Source organism: Lepus europaeus, chromosome 6 (genome assembly GCF_033115175.1).
Source record: "Lepus europaeus isolate LE1 chromosome 6, mLepTim1.pri, whole genome shotgun sequence".
Taxonomy (NCBI): domain Eukaryota; kingdom Metazoa; phylum Chordata; class Mammalia; order Lagomorpha; family Leporidae; genus Lepus; species Lepus europaeus.
In genome coordinates this window covers 90,239,869-90,256,815 of record NC_084832.1, presented here as the reverse complement: position 1 = coordinate 90,256,815, position 16,947 = coordinate 90,239,869, and the positions used below count along the sequence as shown (strand labels likewise).

Sequence of the window (16,947 nt, the reverse complement as noted above, 5' to 3'; positions counted from 1 at the left end):
GGTTTCTGGTGGCCAATGGCTTCTCTGCCCCTTGGATTAGCATTCAAAGGTTGTCGTGTTTGGGTTGCACCCATGTCTTCAACCTTGTAATTTGCTCCTCTAGACCTTTGTATTCTGGCCAGACTGCTCTGCGTGCCTTGCCTCAAGTGTATCCCGCAGGTGCCCTTCCCTTGGTTCCAGAAACTTCCTCTCAATGTTCACCCATGTCCCTTACTCCTTTTTCAGGACCCAGCTGGAGAGCCAGGCCACTCCTGAGCTTTTCTCTAATGCGCAGCTGTAATTTGTCTGCCCACGGTTTGTGGCGATTGAGCACTTGCCACATGTGGCCTGAGTCAGGGACATCTGTGTGCAGTACTTGGCTTTCTTCCTCCAGGAGGTAAACATGCTTTCAGAGAGGGCCATGTTTTGTTTCAACTTGCATCTCTGAGAGTAGCAACCATCCAAACAAATGTTCAATACATGTTTTCCATGTGCAATGGCATCTTACAGCTCGGGAACCGCCTTCTCCGGCTGCAGCTACCTGCTCTTTTCCTCTTTAACCTTCCTACTGTGCTTGCAGACACTAACACAGCTTTTAGTCCACGGGTTCTCAGGTTGTCTCCGGACTGCCTGATCTGTCCAGCTAGCCGATTGGCTCATTATGGAGAGATGCTCTGTTATGAACACACACACGGGCTTCCACACCAAGCATTCTGGTCTTGATGCTGACTTGACATTCAGTAGCTGCCTGACACTGGCAAAGTGAGTTAATCTCCCTAACATCTTCCTCTACAAAATGAGTGGCTTCCCTGCTGGTGATAAAGCATTTCAAGTCGTTAAGATTCTTAGAATCAGGGCTGGGAGGATTTTACTATCTTTAAGGCACTGGGTATCAATAATGGATTGAAATTTGTACTGGAAAATGCAAATCACTATAAAGACCTTGGTGGAGGTGTTTGTTTTTGATTATGTTAAAGGCTAGTTTACTGTGACCAGTGCTATGGTGTAGTAGGCTGAGCCTCCGCTTGCGGTGCCAGCATCCCTCATGGGCACTGGTTTGTATCCCCACTGCTCCTCTTCTGATCCAGCTCTCTGCTACGGCTTGGGAGGGCAGTGGAGAATGACCCAAGTCTTTGTGCTCCTGCACCCACATGGGAGACCTAGAAGAAGCTCCTGTTTCCTGGCTTTGGATCGGCTCAGCTCTGGCCATTGCGGCCATTTGGGAAGTGAACCAGTAGATGGAAGACTTCTCTCTTGGTCTCTCCCTCTATCTGTAATTCTGCCTCTCAAATAAATAATTTTTTTTTAAAAAAGGGAGGGGTTAGTTTTCTGAAGACAGTTTTAGCAATAAATGAGTTGATTCAAAGTCTATTTGTTTGGGATTTTTTTCTCCCCAAAGTTGAACTACTTAAATAACATACTTGAAAAAATAGTTTCAATGACAAACTAGCTTACTGGAGTCACAGTTAATGGAAAATTGCATGACTCCTGTAATTTCTCATGTAAATCAACATTCTTTGGGAAAATGGGATAGGATGCAAGCCACATAATATGGATATTATCTCCTTAGTTCACAATATCTGACATATAGTAGGTACTCATTAAGTTTCTGTTGAATAAAGTAAGAAATGGGAGTGAGACCTTCAAAAGATAATAAAGTTTGCCAACTATAGTTAAGAAAATAAGGGGGAAGAATCCCAAGGCCCAGCTATTTAAGTAATTCTCAGCACTGATTGTCACCAACTACAGAGGATCAGTGCAGGGCTGGGGAGGACTGTGAGGCCAGATGCTGAGTAACTCATTCAAGGTCACACATCAAGTTAATAATAAAGCTCAAATCCAAATCCAGGCTCTCTGAGCCCTAATATAATCTACACTATACCACTGGCGCATAAACCAATACACAGGAAAAGATCATGCATGCTAATATCTAGTTATATAATGTGAAACTCCTGACATGTATAGGGCCAAGTTATTGTAAGTTGTAGCATATGTACTTTGTGCGTTTACGACATCTTGGCCCTAAGTGCCACCGTTGGCCAGATTTTTTTCATGAGGTGTTTTCCCAAATGATTGCCAACAACCAGGCCTGGGACAGGCCAAAGCCATGAGCCAAGAGCTCCATCCTGATATCCCACTTGGATGGCATAGATCCAAGCACTTGGGTCATCTTCTACTGCCTTCCCAGGTGAATTCGCGGGAAGCTGGAGTTGGAAGCAGAGCAGCTGGGACTCAAACAAGCACTCCCATATGGGATGCCTGCATTGCAGGTGGGTGCTTAACTCTGAGCCACAATGTGGGCCCTTTTTCATGAGCTTAATGAAAGTAGACAGGGCCACTAGCTCCCCTTCTTTTCTTCCCTATAAATGTTCTTATGATGACTACTATTCCTTCAGGTGGATTAAGAAATAGGAATTAAGGAACATGATACTTGCCTATAAAAACTACCAATGAACTGAGCACATATAACAGGACGGTGAAAGCCATGCCTAGAACTCCTCTTACAGAGAGTGGTATTTGTTGGAAGGGATGGTTTTTAAAAGTCACTTGAGATGGGTTAAAGCCATGGCCTGCAGCACCGGCATACCACATGGGCGCTGGTTCGAGTCTCGGCTGCTCTAGTTCCCATCCAGCTCCTTGCTAGTGTGCCTGGGAAACAGGGGAGGATGAACCAAGTCCTTGAGCCCCTGCATCCACATAGGAGACGTGGATGAAGCTCCTGGCTCCTGGCCATTGAGGCCATTTGGGGAGTGAACCAGTGGATGGAAGATCTCTGTCCTTTTCTTTCTCTGTAACTCTGCCTTTCAAATAAATAAATAAATCTTTAAAAATAAAATAAATGAAAGTCTTTTGAACCCTCCAGCCCAGGTCCTCCCCCTTCTCATCGAAGAACAAATTTTTAAGTTACAATGGTTGGTGTTAAACTGCCTTCTAAATCTAAAGAAGTAGGTCTTGTTTCCAGCAAGTAGCTGGATTTAAGAGACAATTTTGGAGCCAAAGTTGTTGGCTTGTGACAGTGAAAGGGACATTAAGCATAGCCATCATGGCGTCTCCTTCTGCCCTCCCTTCATGGATCAATCTCACGCATTCCTCTAGAGCAGGCTCACAAAAATTTTAAAGAGTCACTCTTTTAAAGGGGAGATCAGATCATTTATTTTCCACTGAGCCTTGGATGGCAAGGGACATATTACAGGGATCAACTATTTGACCCTAAGGGACAGTGTCTATGTATAAAATTTAATAAGTAACTAAATTACATTTTTTTCACCAGAAATATGTTATTTTTTCCAAGAAAGAAAAAAAAAAAAAAACCCAGAGTGAATGAAAATACATTCAAAGATTCTTAAGATAAGCAAACATAGTCTGGAAACATATCATGTATAAAATTTATATTGAATTTGCAGATTGAAATTTCACAAAATCTCACTAGGAATCTCCCTTCAGGAAAAAAAAAAAACACCTTCAATTAGCTATTACACTTTTCATGGAACCCACTAGAATATTCTAAAAAAATCAATTCCTTGAAAATGTACAAAGATGTGCTTATATGAAGCTAACCTTGTATATAGCATTCACATAGAAACATGCACAAACATGAAGAGACTTCAAAAATTCAGAGAGGTTAATGTGCCACTTGGGACACCTCCAACCCAAATCGGATTGTCTGTCAAGTCCCAGCTACTTCAAGCTTCTGATCTAACTTCCTACTAATAAGCCTAGGAGGCAGTGAAGTCCAAGTACTTGGGTTCCTGCCACCCAAGTGGGAAACCCAGATGGATTTCTTGGCTCTTGCTTCAGCCTTGTCCAGTCCTAGCTGTTGTGGGAATGTAGGGAGTGAACCAACAGATGGAAGATCTTTCTCTGTCACTCTGCCTTTGAAATAAATATGCAAGTCTTTTTAAAAAAAAATTCTTGGAAAATGGAATTAAAAGATATGTTTATTGTGGTGTAAAAAGATTTTGGAATCCAAGCATATGAGGTGTCTTTAAAAAATTCTTGAGAAACATTCATTACAAAAAGCTATACATAGGGGCCAGCGCTGTGGCAAAGTGGGTAGAGCCGCCGCCTGCAGTGCCGGTATCCCATATGGGCACTCGTTCGAGTCCCAGCTGCTCTAATCCAGCTTCTAATTAGCACTTCTAATCCAGCTCTCGGCTATGGCCTGAGAAAGCAGTGGAGGAGGGCCCAAGTCCCTGGGCCCCTGCACCCTCGTTGGAGACCCAGAAGAAGCTCCTGGCTCCTGGCTCCTGGCTTTGGATTGGCTCAGCTCTGGCCATTGTGGCCATTTATGGAGTGAACCAGTGGATGGAAGACCTCTCTCTCTCTCTCTCTCTGCCTCTGCCTCTCTGTAACTCTGCCTTTCAAATAAATAAATAAATATTTAAAAAAAACCCTTTACATGGATTTCAAAAATTTTTTGCACCAAAATAGACAACTTACTGTTCCATTTTCCAAGAATGTTTTGAAATCCTCTGGTGTATGTAACTCCAAATTGCATTGATTGCATTATTATTCAAATTATTTAAATATTGTAAATTCTGTACAGCAGTAATTGTATTTAAGCAATTTAGAAATACAGATGCCAAAGAAAGAGGAAGCCATGAGACTACTCCAATTGAGTAGCACATTTATCACGGAAATGAAGACAGCCACAGGAAATAGCTATTTTTTCTCCCACAGTGGCACTGACTCTGATCAGCTCCACAGTGTATTGTTTGAGAACTTGTTGGAAAACAACACACACAGTCAGTCGGAGAGAACACTGGACCAGGACTCAGAAAATTGGCCATGTGACCTTCCTTCACGCCCATCCCTTTTCCCTGTCTCTGTCTCCTCATCTGTACAATGGCTATAAACATGGAATCTGTAAAAACCCTGGTCCTGCTCACTTCATGGAGATCTGATCAACTCCCTCACTTCACAGGAGAATAACGAGGAGCGAAGTGACTCCCTTAAGGTCGCATAGCTAATCAGTGACAGAATCTGGAGGAGAAATAAAAGACTTTTGAAGACTTGGTCTTTCTGCACTAACAAAGCTGCCATTGAAGCAACAGATAGGAAAGTGCTTTGAAAATTATGTGTAAGGTTTCGTTCCATAGAAGTGTTCTGGAGTACCATCTACTAAATCACTGTCAAGGTCATGGTGTGGCCATTAATTAATAAGTGTCTTTGAGATTGTACCTGCCCATCCAGCTGCAGCCATCTCTCCTTAGAATCAAATGCACTTTCATTTCTCAACAAAGACACAAGGAGTAAACAATTAACTGAATTAATTCAGACACTGAAGTGGATTTTCAAGGACTTGACTTGCCCAAGCTAGTTCGCTACAAAGCCTAAATTAATCAGATAATGGCTAATTCTCTCCCTTTGTTTTGTGCTGCAGAGAGCTTAGTTGTTAAAATGAACCTAGTAGCAGAACAAAACAGTCATTCAAAATATTTTTAAATCCCAAATCTGCACTAAATGAGCAAGTTCCAAGGTATGCTGTTTCTTTGGGCATCTTTAGTAATTATTTTGAAAGTGAATTTAAAAAATCTAAATGTGCACATTAATGTTGCTTTTATGATTTCCACAGGACTTTTAAAGCAAATAAAGTTTTCAAAAAGCCAGGACATGATGAACATGATTTGTTGTCGGTAAGAAAACGTTTAAGCGTTCTCCTGGCATAACTAAAAACAACATTAAGCCTTTTAGATTAAATTCTTACTGACACCCTTTAAAAATACAGTCAGTTTGGCATGGTTTGAAATAATCTCTGTAACAGCTACCAAAGTTTTAAAATTAAGCAAACAATGCTAATTACCCTCCTCATAGTTGAAGGAAAGTCTAGAGAATAATTTAATTAATTGGCTCTGAAAAATTAATTACATATGAAATGAGACAGACTCATTAGATCTTTCCTGTTTCATCATAATTTCAGACTGGTTTTTATCATTTATGATTTCCTTGTGGTTCAGCTAGCATAAAATAGACTATTGTGATGCTAATTCAGTATTTTCCCCCAAATAAACTTAGGGCCAGAACATGAAAGCAAACCAATGTGAACATGGATTTCTCACTTTTCCTCCGTACTGAGTTTTTGCATTTCATGTACAGATTTTACTCTCTCTCTCTCTCTGTATCATTGAATTGACAAAGAAGTAAACAGTTAACTTCGAAATTCAACACAGCACTATAATGTGGTTTGGATGTGCAGCCCACTAACTCAAGTAAAAATGTTACTGAAATACTTTCTGTAACATAATAACTGTTGGTTACTCAGTTTTCAACTGTCACTATAACTTTAAAATAAATGTTCACTTATTATTCTTGTAAATAAGGCTGTGCTATTTCCAGAGGTTACAAAAAAATTCACTAGAGTATTTTTAGCCAAACTCAGTGTAACTTTACCCTCCTTATATTTAAATTCTTGGGTCTTACACATAAAAGGCTTTAATCATACTGAAATGCCTTTTCAGGGAATCCCTAGAGTATACAAACTGTATAAGGAAATGTATTTGATGGATTTACATCTTGGAGGTGAGAGAATAAATAAACTAAAGAAACGGCCCTGCTGTTACTCTTCTATGGAAGAAAATAAGAAAAGCATTTGTTTCAAGTGAAGTTCGGCTGTTTACTAAATAAAGCACCGTGTAAATACTTGGGGGCAATTATAGCTGGCAGATCTCAGGGGCCGAGGCACTCACTGGCTGCCTGCTAAAGTTAGCACTGCTCTGTTTTGTCCTGTCTGAACAACTCAGTTCCAAGTAACATTTGCAAGACAGATCGCACAGCGTCCCGAACAAGCTACTAAAACCGCATCTTGTCTCCGACACACACACACACACACACACGCAGCATCACGTAGTGTCCGACCATGGAAATGCTGGTGCGTGGTCGATTAAAAGTATGCCCCCTCCCCACTTAGGACACGTGCGAACAGTGCGGTGGAAGCGACAGCAAAACGCGGTACCTGCAACGTGCACTCACCCTTCCAGCAACTCAGTCTCTCCTTGGCAGCGCGTCTACGCCGTCCCCCAAAAAATGTGTGTCAGCACAAGCCCGGACGAAACTTCACATCCAGGAAAATGAAATTAACCATGCAGATCAAAGGCAAACGAGCTGGGAGATGAAATGCCTGTAATCTGATCAGTGATCAGTTGCTGAACATCAAAGACCGAGCTGAGTTCATGCATACGCTGGCTATCGGGAGAGTTCGCCCTGGGCAGGTAATGGCTCTCCGGCCTCCGAGCCCGCACGGTCTTTTGTTAACCCGGGGTCACGCCGTCCTCCGCCTCTGCCCTGCAGCGAGGCCCTGCGGGTGGTTCGCCCGTGCCCGAGCTGAGTGGCCCGATCCGTAGCCTTTCGGCTCCCAAGCTGCGTGGTGGATTGTGTGTTGGAAGCGTTTCCCAGTGCCAGCGGGCTCTGCCTTACCCCTTTCATCTCCCTGAGCTGCAGATCCCATGACATCATTCAGCGCCGCCGTGGGACTGGCAGGAGAGCTGGAATGCAGCCTGTGGGGGAGTGGAGCTGCAGAGGAGCCAGCGCTCGCCTGATTGCTAATCACGTTAGACTGTTGTGCCTCACGCAGGACAGTTTCTGTTATCTGTCTCTGACTGCAAAGGACAGCCACTGCTGCGGGAAGTTCTTTGGGCGATAAGATCCTTGATAGATGGGAGTCGCAAATGACAGCCTTTAAAGGCCTTTTCATTGATGAAAATCACGCTTTCCCACAAAGACTGGTTGCCAAATTTTCAGAATAAACAACAAACTAAGGCTGTCCCCTAAGACACCCAGACTACTCCGCCAGAGGATCAGGCTAACATTTTGTTGTTGTGTTGTTGTTATTGTTCCCACTGGGAGGAGTCTTTAAGGATTTCCAGTAAACTGTCTTTTCCTTGAAATGTAAACTATTAAGATCTGACTACCAACCAAGCAGAGGTGTTCTCATTAAAGTGGTTAAGCAGTAGATCGGGCAGTTCATCAGAACAGCAGCCAACTTCTCCCTTCCTGCATCTCCGAAGGCTTTATTCAAAGTCAGCCTCCTTTCTACTTTGGGAAACTAGATTTTAACGTGTCTACACGTTAGTGGTAATTCATTAGCACTTCTTGAGCATCTCCACATTCACAAAAGAATCACACTGAGAAAAGCCCTAGTCTTGGGATCGTAAGTCTGTGTTCCTGGCCCGTTAGAGCTATGTCTCCCAAGCTCACTAAAACAAACAAAACAAAACAATAATAAATTAAAAAAAAGCCACACCACCCTAGCCTAATTGTCCTTATTTTAAAATTAAATCTATTGCACATTATTTAGGATTTCTTATGATTTTCCTTAACAATTAAAAATTTAATTAAAGGGTATTTTGTTTTCAGTATTTAATAAAATAAAAGATAAGAAGAAGAAATTTCATCTTCCTTGCAGTTCAGGATGCAGGGCATTTCTGAAGTCCAGACTGTTCTGGAAGGAGGGAAAATTCTCTGTCTTATAATGGAAACATCAGCTTTTAGAAGGTCAGTTAAAATATTTTTTTGCAAAACTTAGAGCACAGAATTTAACCTTTCTTTGTGTAAATGTCCTTCCCTAATTGGTTTCATCTGATGTTTCCTGATGTGATATTTGAAAGTGTAGTTTATGGTGTGTTTTTTTCCAGATTTCTATGATTCCTGAAAAAAAATTTAATAGCAAAATATTTGGTTTGCATGGCTCATGGGTTCAGTATAACACTTAAATAGTCTAATCTTCAGTGTTTCTTTTATAATTTTTCCACCTGTTAGATCATGTGTCAAAGATGCACGGAGCTCAGATGGCGTCGTCACTGGCAGGTGTGATGCTTTATGACTTCCTCAAAGCAGACCCGGAAAGATTCTGTGACACCTGGATGCCAAGTTTCCTGGGCTCCTTGAACTCACGAATCCACAGAAAATATTTGCAAGGACAAAATATTTCCCAGAGGCCAGCTGCCCATTTCTCTTCAGAGGTAGTCTAAAACCCTGCCCACAGCTTGGGATCCATATTCTTTTCATTTGAGGGGGGAGATTTTCTACCATCCTGTACTCAAGAGCAGAGGTTCCTGGTGCACTGATCTCTCACAACACCCAGGTCCTTTGGATAAGCGAGGGAATCTATGTCTTGATAGAGTTCAATACCTACAGAAATAGGTGAGGCTCTGATTTAGGGGGCTCGTCGTTGTGCTGGAAGCTCACAGAAGGCATGTGAAAGCAGGGACTCTGGTGAACACTAATCAAATGGCCTCCAAATTACACAAATCTCACCAAGCAAGATCTAAGTTCAAGGCTCAACTGGCAAGGTGGTGTCCCTTCCAGTGGGAGCATTTGTCCACCTAGTTGCTGCAAATTATTTTATATTGGCCCTCTTGCGGCCAAGAATGCCCCACGTGGGAGATGAAAGGGGACTGAGCTGAAGGCCCCGTCTGTCACTGGGAGCAGAGAATGACTAAAGACTGGCCTCCACGGAGGAGTGACCTCCTGACCCCCAGCTCATTAGCACTGCACTCAACCAACTGAGCTGCCTTCATTGTAAGAAGTGGCCTGGACCATTGTTGCTCTGAACAGCACCATGAATGAGAGATACTGCAGAGCTTTTGCTTTCCCCTCTAGGGAGCTCAGATTAGTGAGATTAAATCTGATACTATGGTGATAAGAAATATGCCACTATGCAGGCGTTACTTAACCCCACTGGTACTTTGGAAGAGACATCATTAGGTGATGTTGTCGTGTGAACATCATCGTGTGTCCTTGCATAAACCTAAATGGGGTAGCCTACTATTTATTTCTATGGCATAGCTATTGATCCTAGCATCACAAAGAACATACCAGCCCAACATTAAATGGAGCACCAGAGAAAATGATGCCATCAGGAGATGTGGTACGGGCTGCCTCTGGCACCACACAGCAGGCTGTTTACAACTGTTTTTTTTTTTTTTTTTTACTTCTCTCTAGAAGTAGAAGGAATACATTCTCAATAAAAACACAAAGTGTGGTGTACAAACACATAAGCCAGTAACACAGCCATTTGTTATCATTATGAAGAATTATACGTTGTATATAACTGTCTGGGCTCTACTTTTATGTGACTGGTAGTGCATTAGGTGTGTTTACACCTGCATCACCACACACTTGTGAGGAAAGCCTTGGCCTGTGATGTTATAACAGTTATGGCATCATTAGACAATAGGAATCTTTCAGCTCCATTACAATCTTATGAAACCTCTGTCATATATGTGGCCCCTTGTTGACTGAAATGCTGTTATGTGGCTCACGTGTGATTGTAATGATCTTTTTCTCTAGAGAGAGATTTATTTATTTATTGGAAAGGCAGAGTTACATAGAGGCAGAGAGAGAGAGAGAGAGAGAAAGAGAAAGAGAGAGTTCTTCCACCTACTGGTTCACTCCCCAAATGGCCTCAGTGACCACAGCTGGGCTGATCTGAAGCTAGGAGCCAGGAGCTTCCTCTGAGTCTCCTACACGGGTGCAGGTGCCTAAGGACTTGGGCCTTCCTCTGCTTCTTTCCCAGGCCATAGCAGAGAGCTGGATCAGAAATGGAGCAGCCAGGACTTGAACTGACACCCATATGGGATGCCAACACCACAGATGGCCACTTTACCTGCTACGTCACAGCGTTTTAATAACAGAGTTACAATATGTTGTCAGCTATTTTTAGTGCAGCATCACCATAGCTCATCCTACTCCCTTTGCCAGGTTTATTTCAACTACTTGGATGTGAAAGGGTCCTGGGGCAACCATCAGATTCCCAATGGGGAGAATGGTGCTGCACTTCACAGCAGTATGACTGAGGAAACCTCAATCGTGCACAGCCAGGAATGGAGGGGACTTCCTGAGATCCTTGAGGGGCAAAGGGGTCTCATGTTGCCCTCAGTTGCCACTGTCTAATGTCTCCCCAGCATCTGGGACATGCTTCCTTGGTTTCTTTGCCTCGACAGGTAGGTCAGGTAAATTCTTACCCTTGTAAGGTGCAGGTTCGGGTAACATGGATGATTTTTTTTTCATCAAGTTTCAAAGGTTTTGCTATTATCTAGAACTCTTTTCTGACATCATCTTTTCTAAACTTTCTTTCCAGAAGATTGTATCAGGAAAGTACAGCTTTCCTGCATAAATCAAATTGAATAATTTTAGAATTTGCTTCATATTAATACTTCTGGGTGTGTGTGTGTGTGTGTGTGTCTGAAAGACCTGTGTTCAAATCTCTCTTATTTCTTGTAACCTAATCACAGCTTGAATAATCTGGCCGAGGTACTTCGTCCATCTGACCTTCATTTTCCTAAACCCTAAGAAGGGCTAACCCCTCCCTCATTAGTACTACAGAGATAACTTCCATGGAAAGCATCAAGCACAATACATTCTGACCAGAAGAGTAAGCTCCCTCTCTTCTCTCCGTGACCATGAAATAATCATGTGGCTAGCAGGCGCTGAGCCTTGCAGTGAGGACTCTACTTAGGAGACCTAGGTTCCGGCCCTGGCTACAATCCCAGCACCAGCTTTCTGCTGATACACGCACTGGGAGGAGGCAGTGCTGGCTCAGGCGACTGCCTCCTGCCGCCACACGGGATACCTGGATTGAGTTCCGGGTTCCTGACTTCAGCTTGGCTCATCTCCAGCTATTGTGGGCCTTTGGGGAGTGAACCAGTGGATGGGAAGTCTCTCTCTGTCTCTCTGCCTTTCTAATAAATAAATAGAAATTGAGGAGAAAAAAAAAGAACTATAGGGAAACCAATATTTTAATTGTGGGATCATACTCAAATTTGGGTTGAGCTCACGATTCCAAAGGGGCAGGGCAGGTGGTCCTGGCTCCGGGGCTGGTTATCCTGATACTGAGTACCCAGAGGATCTCACAGCACCCATGGTGCTGGGGGAGCACTTGTACCTGACCTGGGATCATTCTGTGTTATCTGGGACTGTCTTCCACATCATCACAGAAAGGAAATAGTTCAAGCCTGTTAGGGGTTGTGTTGTGTCCTCTGCAACTCCTGTGTTGAAATTCCCACCCCCCATACCTCAGAATGCAAACTTACTTGGACAGTCATGTTAAAATGTGCTCATTGGTACGGGCCCCAGGCCTGTTGGACCCTTGAGTTATGAGAAGGAGAAAACTGGACACAGAGGCAGACACCCCTGCAGAGAGCATACTACACGGACACAAAGATGGCCACCCAGAAGTCAGAGAGCCTGGAACAAAGCTGTCTTCATGGCCTGAGGAAGGAGCCAACCATGCCCACAGCCTGACCTTGGATTTCCAGCCTCTAGAGCTGTGAGACAACAAACACCTGTTGTTTAAGCCCCCAGCCTAGGGGACTTTGTTCCGGCAGCCTCAACCAGCACGCTGCAAGGAGGAACCAATTAACATTCCCTTGCATGGTCAAGGCTTGCTCTCTCCTCGCTAGCACACCCTGCACTCTGCCTCCCAGGTCCCTCAGCTCTGGAGGACAGCCCGTGTCCTGGACGAATGCTTCCTCCACTGCGCGTGGACGTTCCTTCCTCCTCCGCACGGGTCAGTTTGGGGTGATGCTGAATGAAGCAGAGTGGAGTGAAAGTCACTCCTGGTAACAGAGAGCCCAAAGCCCAGTTTCTCGCTTTTATAAATAAAGCTGCTATGAACATTTTTTAAAATATGGCAGTTTGGGGCAGCACTGTGGCACAGTGGGTTAAGGCCCTGGCCTGAAGTGTCAGCGTCCCATGTGGGTGTCAGTTCTGGTCCCGGCTCCTCCTCTTCCGATCCAGCTCTCTGCTATGGCCCGGGATAGCAGTAGAAGATGGCCCAGGTCCTTGGGCCCCTGCACCCGCGTGGGAGACCCGAAGGAAGCTCCTGGCTCCTGGCTTCGGATCGGCACAGCTCCTGCCGTTGCGACCATCTGGGGAGTGAACCAGCAGATGGAAGGCCTCTCTCTCTGTCTCTAAAAAATAAATAAACAAATAAATAAATAAACAAATAAAATATGGCAATTTGATTAATATTCAGTAATAAAGACAGCAATTAGTTTCAGTGTAGATCATTTTTAAAAAATATTTATTTATTTACTTGAGAAGAATAGTTACAGAGAGAGAGAGGGAGAGACAGAGATAAAGATCTTCTATCCATCTGCTGGTTTAGTCCCCATATGACCAGAGCAGCAGGGGTTGGGCTGATTTGAAGCCAGGAGCCAGGAGCTAGGAGCCTCCTCCAGGTTTCCCATGCTGGATAGTGACCCAAGTAGTGGGCCATCTTCCACTGCTTTCCCGGGCCATAGCAGAGAGCTGGATCAGAAGTGGAGACTCGAACCGGCGCCCATTTGGGATGCCGGCACCACAGGCGAATGCTTAACCTACTAAGCCACAGCACCAGCCCCCATGGGCATATATTTTCATTTCTGTGAAGTAAATACCTAGGATTGGAATTTCTTGGTTATACCATATATGCATGTAACTTCACGAGAAACGGCCACACTGTTTTCCAAAGTGGTCCATCCACTTTACATTCCCAGCAGCAACCTATGAGATTTCTATGGGCTCTACTCCTTCGGCAGCAGTTCATCTTGTCCATCTTTATCACTTGAGTCATTCAAAATGGAGTTGATGGGGCTGGCGCTGTGGCATAGTGGTAAGGCCATTGCCTGCAGTGCCGGCATCCCATGTGGGCACCGGTTCAAGACCTGGCTGCTCCACTTCCAATCCAGCTCTCTGCTATGGCCTGGGAAAGCAGTACAAGATGGCCCAAATCCTTGGGCCCCTGCAGCTGCGTGGGAGACCTGGAAGAAGCTCCTGGCTCCTGGCTTCGGATCAGCACAGCTCCGGCTGGTGCAGCCAATTGGGGAGTGAACCAGAGGATGGAAGACCTCTCTCTCGCTCTTTCTTTCTCTTTCTGCCTCTCCTCTCTCTGTGTAACTTTGACTTTCAAGTAAAATAAGCAAATCTTTAAAAAAAAAATGGAGTCAAACACTGCCTGATGAGGGTCTTCAGTAGGCATTTAGTGCTTTTCCATGAGTTTTTGTAACTTGATAGCTCTTTTTCTTTTTTTAATTACTGAGTGCTATTTTGTTGTCTGGATGTATCAGTTTGTATTCACTCATAGAAGGACACCTTGGTTTCTTCCAGTTTCTATGATTATGAACAAAACTACTACAGACATTCATGTACAGGCTTTGGCGTGAGCCTAAGTTTTCAACTCAATAGAAATAAATACCTAGGAGCGTAATTGCTGGGCGTATAGTAACATTTTTTATTCTTTAAAGATTTGTTTATTTATTTGAGAGGCAGAGTTAGAGAGAGAGAGAGAGAGGTCTTCCCTCTACTCCCCAGATGGTTCACTCCCCAGATGGTCACAACAGCCATTTCAATTGCACTCCATGCTTCCATTCTGAGTAACAGGAGGAAATCTCACACTATCTTGCTGTGTCCCACGCAGGATGTCAATCCCCCCTCTATCCAGTGTATCCACATGGCATGCACTTGCCACCCCGTAGCCACTTAGTAGCTGTCTCGGTTATCAGATTGGCTGTGGTGAAGTCACAGCAGTCCTGCTCAAGAAACTCTTGCTGGATTTAATAACGGCCCTAAGGTATAAGCGGAGCAATGATGAACATTCATAGATGCCAAAGACAAGTTGCAAAGTGCTTCCTTTAAGTGAAAGGTAAAAGTTCTCAACTTAACAAGCAAGGAAAAAAATGTTTGCTGAGGTTGGTAAGATCTACCCTAAAATAAATATTTTGAGAGAGAGATACAGAAAGAGACAGCACACATCCATATAACTCTTAGAATATCTTGTTATAAATGTCCTATTCTATTTGTCAGTTGTTAATCTCTTATTGTGTCTAATTTATAAATTGACCTTTATCTTAGGTATATATGTATAAGAAAATCATATATATATATATAGTTCAAAATTATATATGTAGTGTTCAGTACTATCCACAGCTTCAGGCATGCCCTGGGGGTCTTAAAAGGTGTCTGTCATGGCTGAGGGGGCTATTATACTTTCTCTCAGTCTGCAATGCAGCCTTTTAATCTCTTAACTGTGTTTTTGCATAGTTTTTTTTTTTTTTTGGGACAGGCAGAGTGGACAGTGAGAGAGACAGACAGAGAGAAAGGTCTTCCTTTTGCCGTTGGTTCACCCTCCAATGGCCGCCGCTGATCCGAAGGCAGGAGCCAGGTGCTTCTCCTGGTCTCCCATGGGGTGCAGGGCCCAAGCACTTGGGCCATCCTCCACTGCACTCCCTGGCCACAGCAGAGAGCTGGCCTGGAAGAGGGGCAACCAGGACAGAATCCGGCACCCCGACCGGGACTAGAACCCAGTGTGCTGGCGCCGCAGACGGAGGATTAGCCTGTTAAGCCACGGCGCCGGCCTTGTTTTTGCAGAGCAAAAGCTTTTAAAATGATAAAGTCCACTTATCAACTTTTTTCATGGATTGCGTGTTTGGTGTTGTATGTAAAAAGTATTTGCTAAACCTAAGGTAGTCTTGGGATTTCTCTTGTGTTACCTTCTGGAAGCTTTATAGTTTTGTACTGACTTTTTGACTTCATTTCTGTGGGAGTTGTGAAGTCTGTGTCTACATGTTATTTTTTTTTTCACACATATGTCCAGTGGCTTCAGCACCATTTGTTGGCAAGTTGCCCTCTCTACATTGGCTTTCCTGTGCCCCTTTGTAGGCCAATTAGTCTGTTCTAGAGACATAGTTGTCTAATCTCTTGCCAATACCTCGTTGTCTTTATTACTGTAGCTTTATATAATGTCTTTTTTTTTTTTTTTTTTTTGGACAGGCAGAGTGGACAGTGAGAGAGAAAGAGAGAGAGAGAGAGAAAGGTCTTCCTTTTCCATTGGTTCACCCTCCAATGGCTGCCATGGCCGGTGCACCGCGCTGATCCGAAGCTGGGAGCCAGGTGCTTCTCTTGGTCTCCCATGTGGGTACAGGGCCCAAGGACTTGGCCATCCTCCACTGCACTCCCGGGCCACAGCAGAGAGCTGGCCTGGAAGAGGAGCAACCAGGACAGAATCCGGTGCCCCAACTGGGACTAGAACCCGGTGTGCAGGCGCCACAGGCAGAGGGTTAGCCTATTGAGCCACGGTGCCGGCCAGCTTTACATAATGTCTTAAATCAATTGTGAGGCCTGCATCAGTCCCCTATATTAGTTGTTATTTTTCAATATTATGTTTGCTGTCTTGGGTCTTTTGTAGTTCCATATATAGAGTTTGTTATTATCCACAAAATAACTTTCTGTGATTTTGATTGAGATTGCATTGGAATCTATCGAGTATGGTGGGAAAAACTGACATCTTAGCTATAATATCCTCCTAGCCATGAACATGGACTATCTTTTCATTTAGCCATAACTTTGTTTCTTTTATCAGAGCTTTGTAGTGTTCCTCATATAGATTTTCTACATTTAAAAAGTTTTTGTATCCAAAAATTCCAAAGTGGGTCTTTTGGTGTTAATATAAATGATACTATGTTTACAATTTTAAATTTTGATTGTTCATTACTGGCTTATAGCTAAGTAATTGATGTTAGTATGTTAACCTTATAGCCTATAAACTTGTCATAATCACTTACGAGTTTCAAGAGTTTTTTTTTAATCACTTATTTGGGATTTTCCGCATTAACAATCATGTCATCTGCAAACAAAGTTTAATTTCCTCTCTCCCAGTCAGTTGATTAGTTATTCGTGTACATTTCAAGCTCTAGGAAAACCACTGAAAAAGAATCTTTAGTCCACTTTTTCTATTTTCTTCTTGACTAGTGCAGGTACCTTATAACAATACACTCCAAGCTTCTCTTAAAATGTGACTATCGGCCGGCGCTGCGGCTCACTTGGCTAATCCTCCACCTGCAGCGCCGGCATCCCATATGGGCGCCGGGTCCTAGTCTCAGTTGCTCCTCTTCCAGTCCAGCTCTCTGCTGTGGCCCGGGAGTGCAGTGGAGGATGGCCCAAGTGCTTGGGCCCTGCACCCACATGGGAGACTGGGAGGAAGCACCTGGCTCC

General features: G+C 43.8%; 1 protein-coding gene across 1 annotated transcript in view; it reads right to left on the bottom strand.

Moving 5' to 3' along the window:
• The window catches only part of TNFRSF19 (TNF receptor superfamily member 19), a 105,977-nt gene extending 98,595 nt beyond the window's left edge, over positions 1-7,382 (bottom strand). Inside the window, exon 1 of the mRNA XM_062194558.1 lies at positions 6,949-7,382. The gene's annotated coding sequence lies outside the window, so the exon portion shown is untranslated. The remainder of the gene's footprint in view (positions 1-6,948) is intronic.
• Between the last annotated feature and the right edge of the window lie 9,565 nt (positions 7,383-16,947).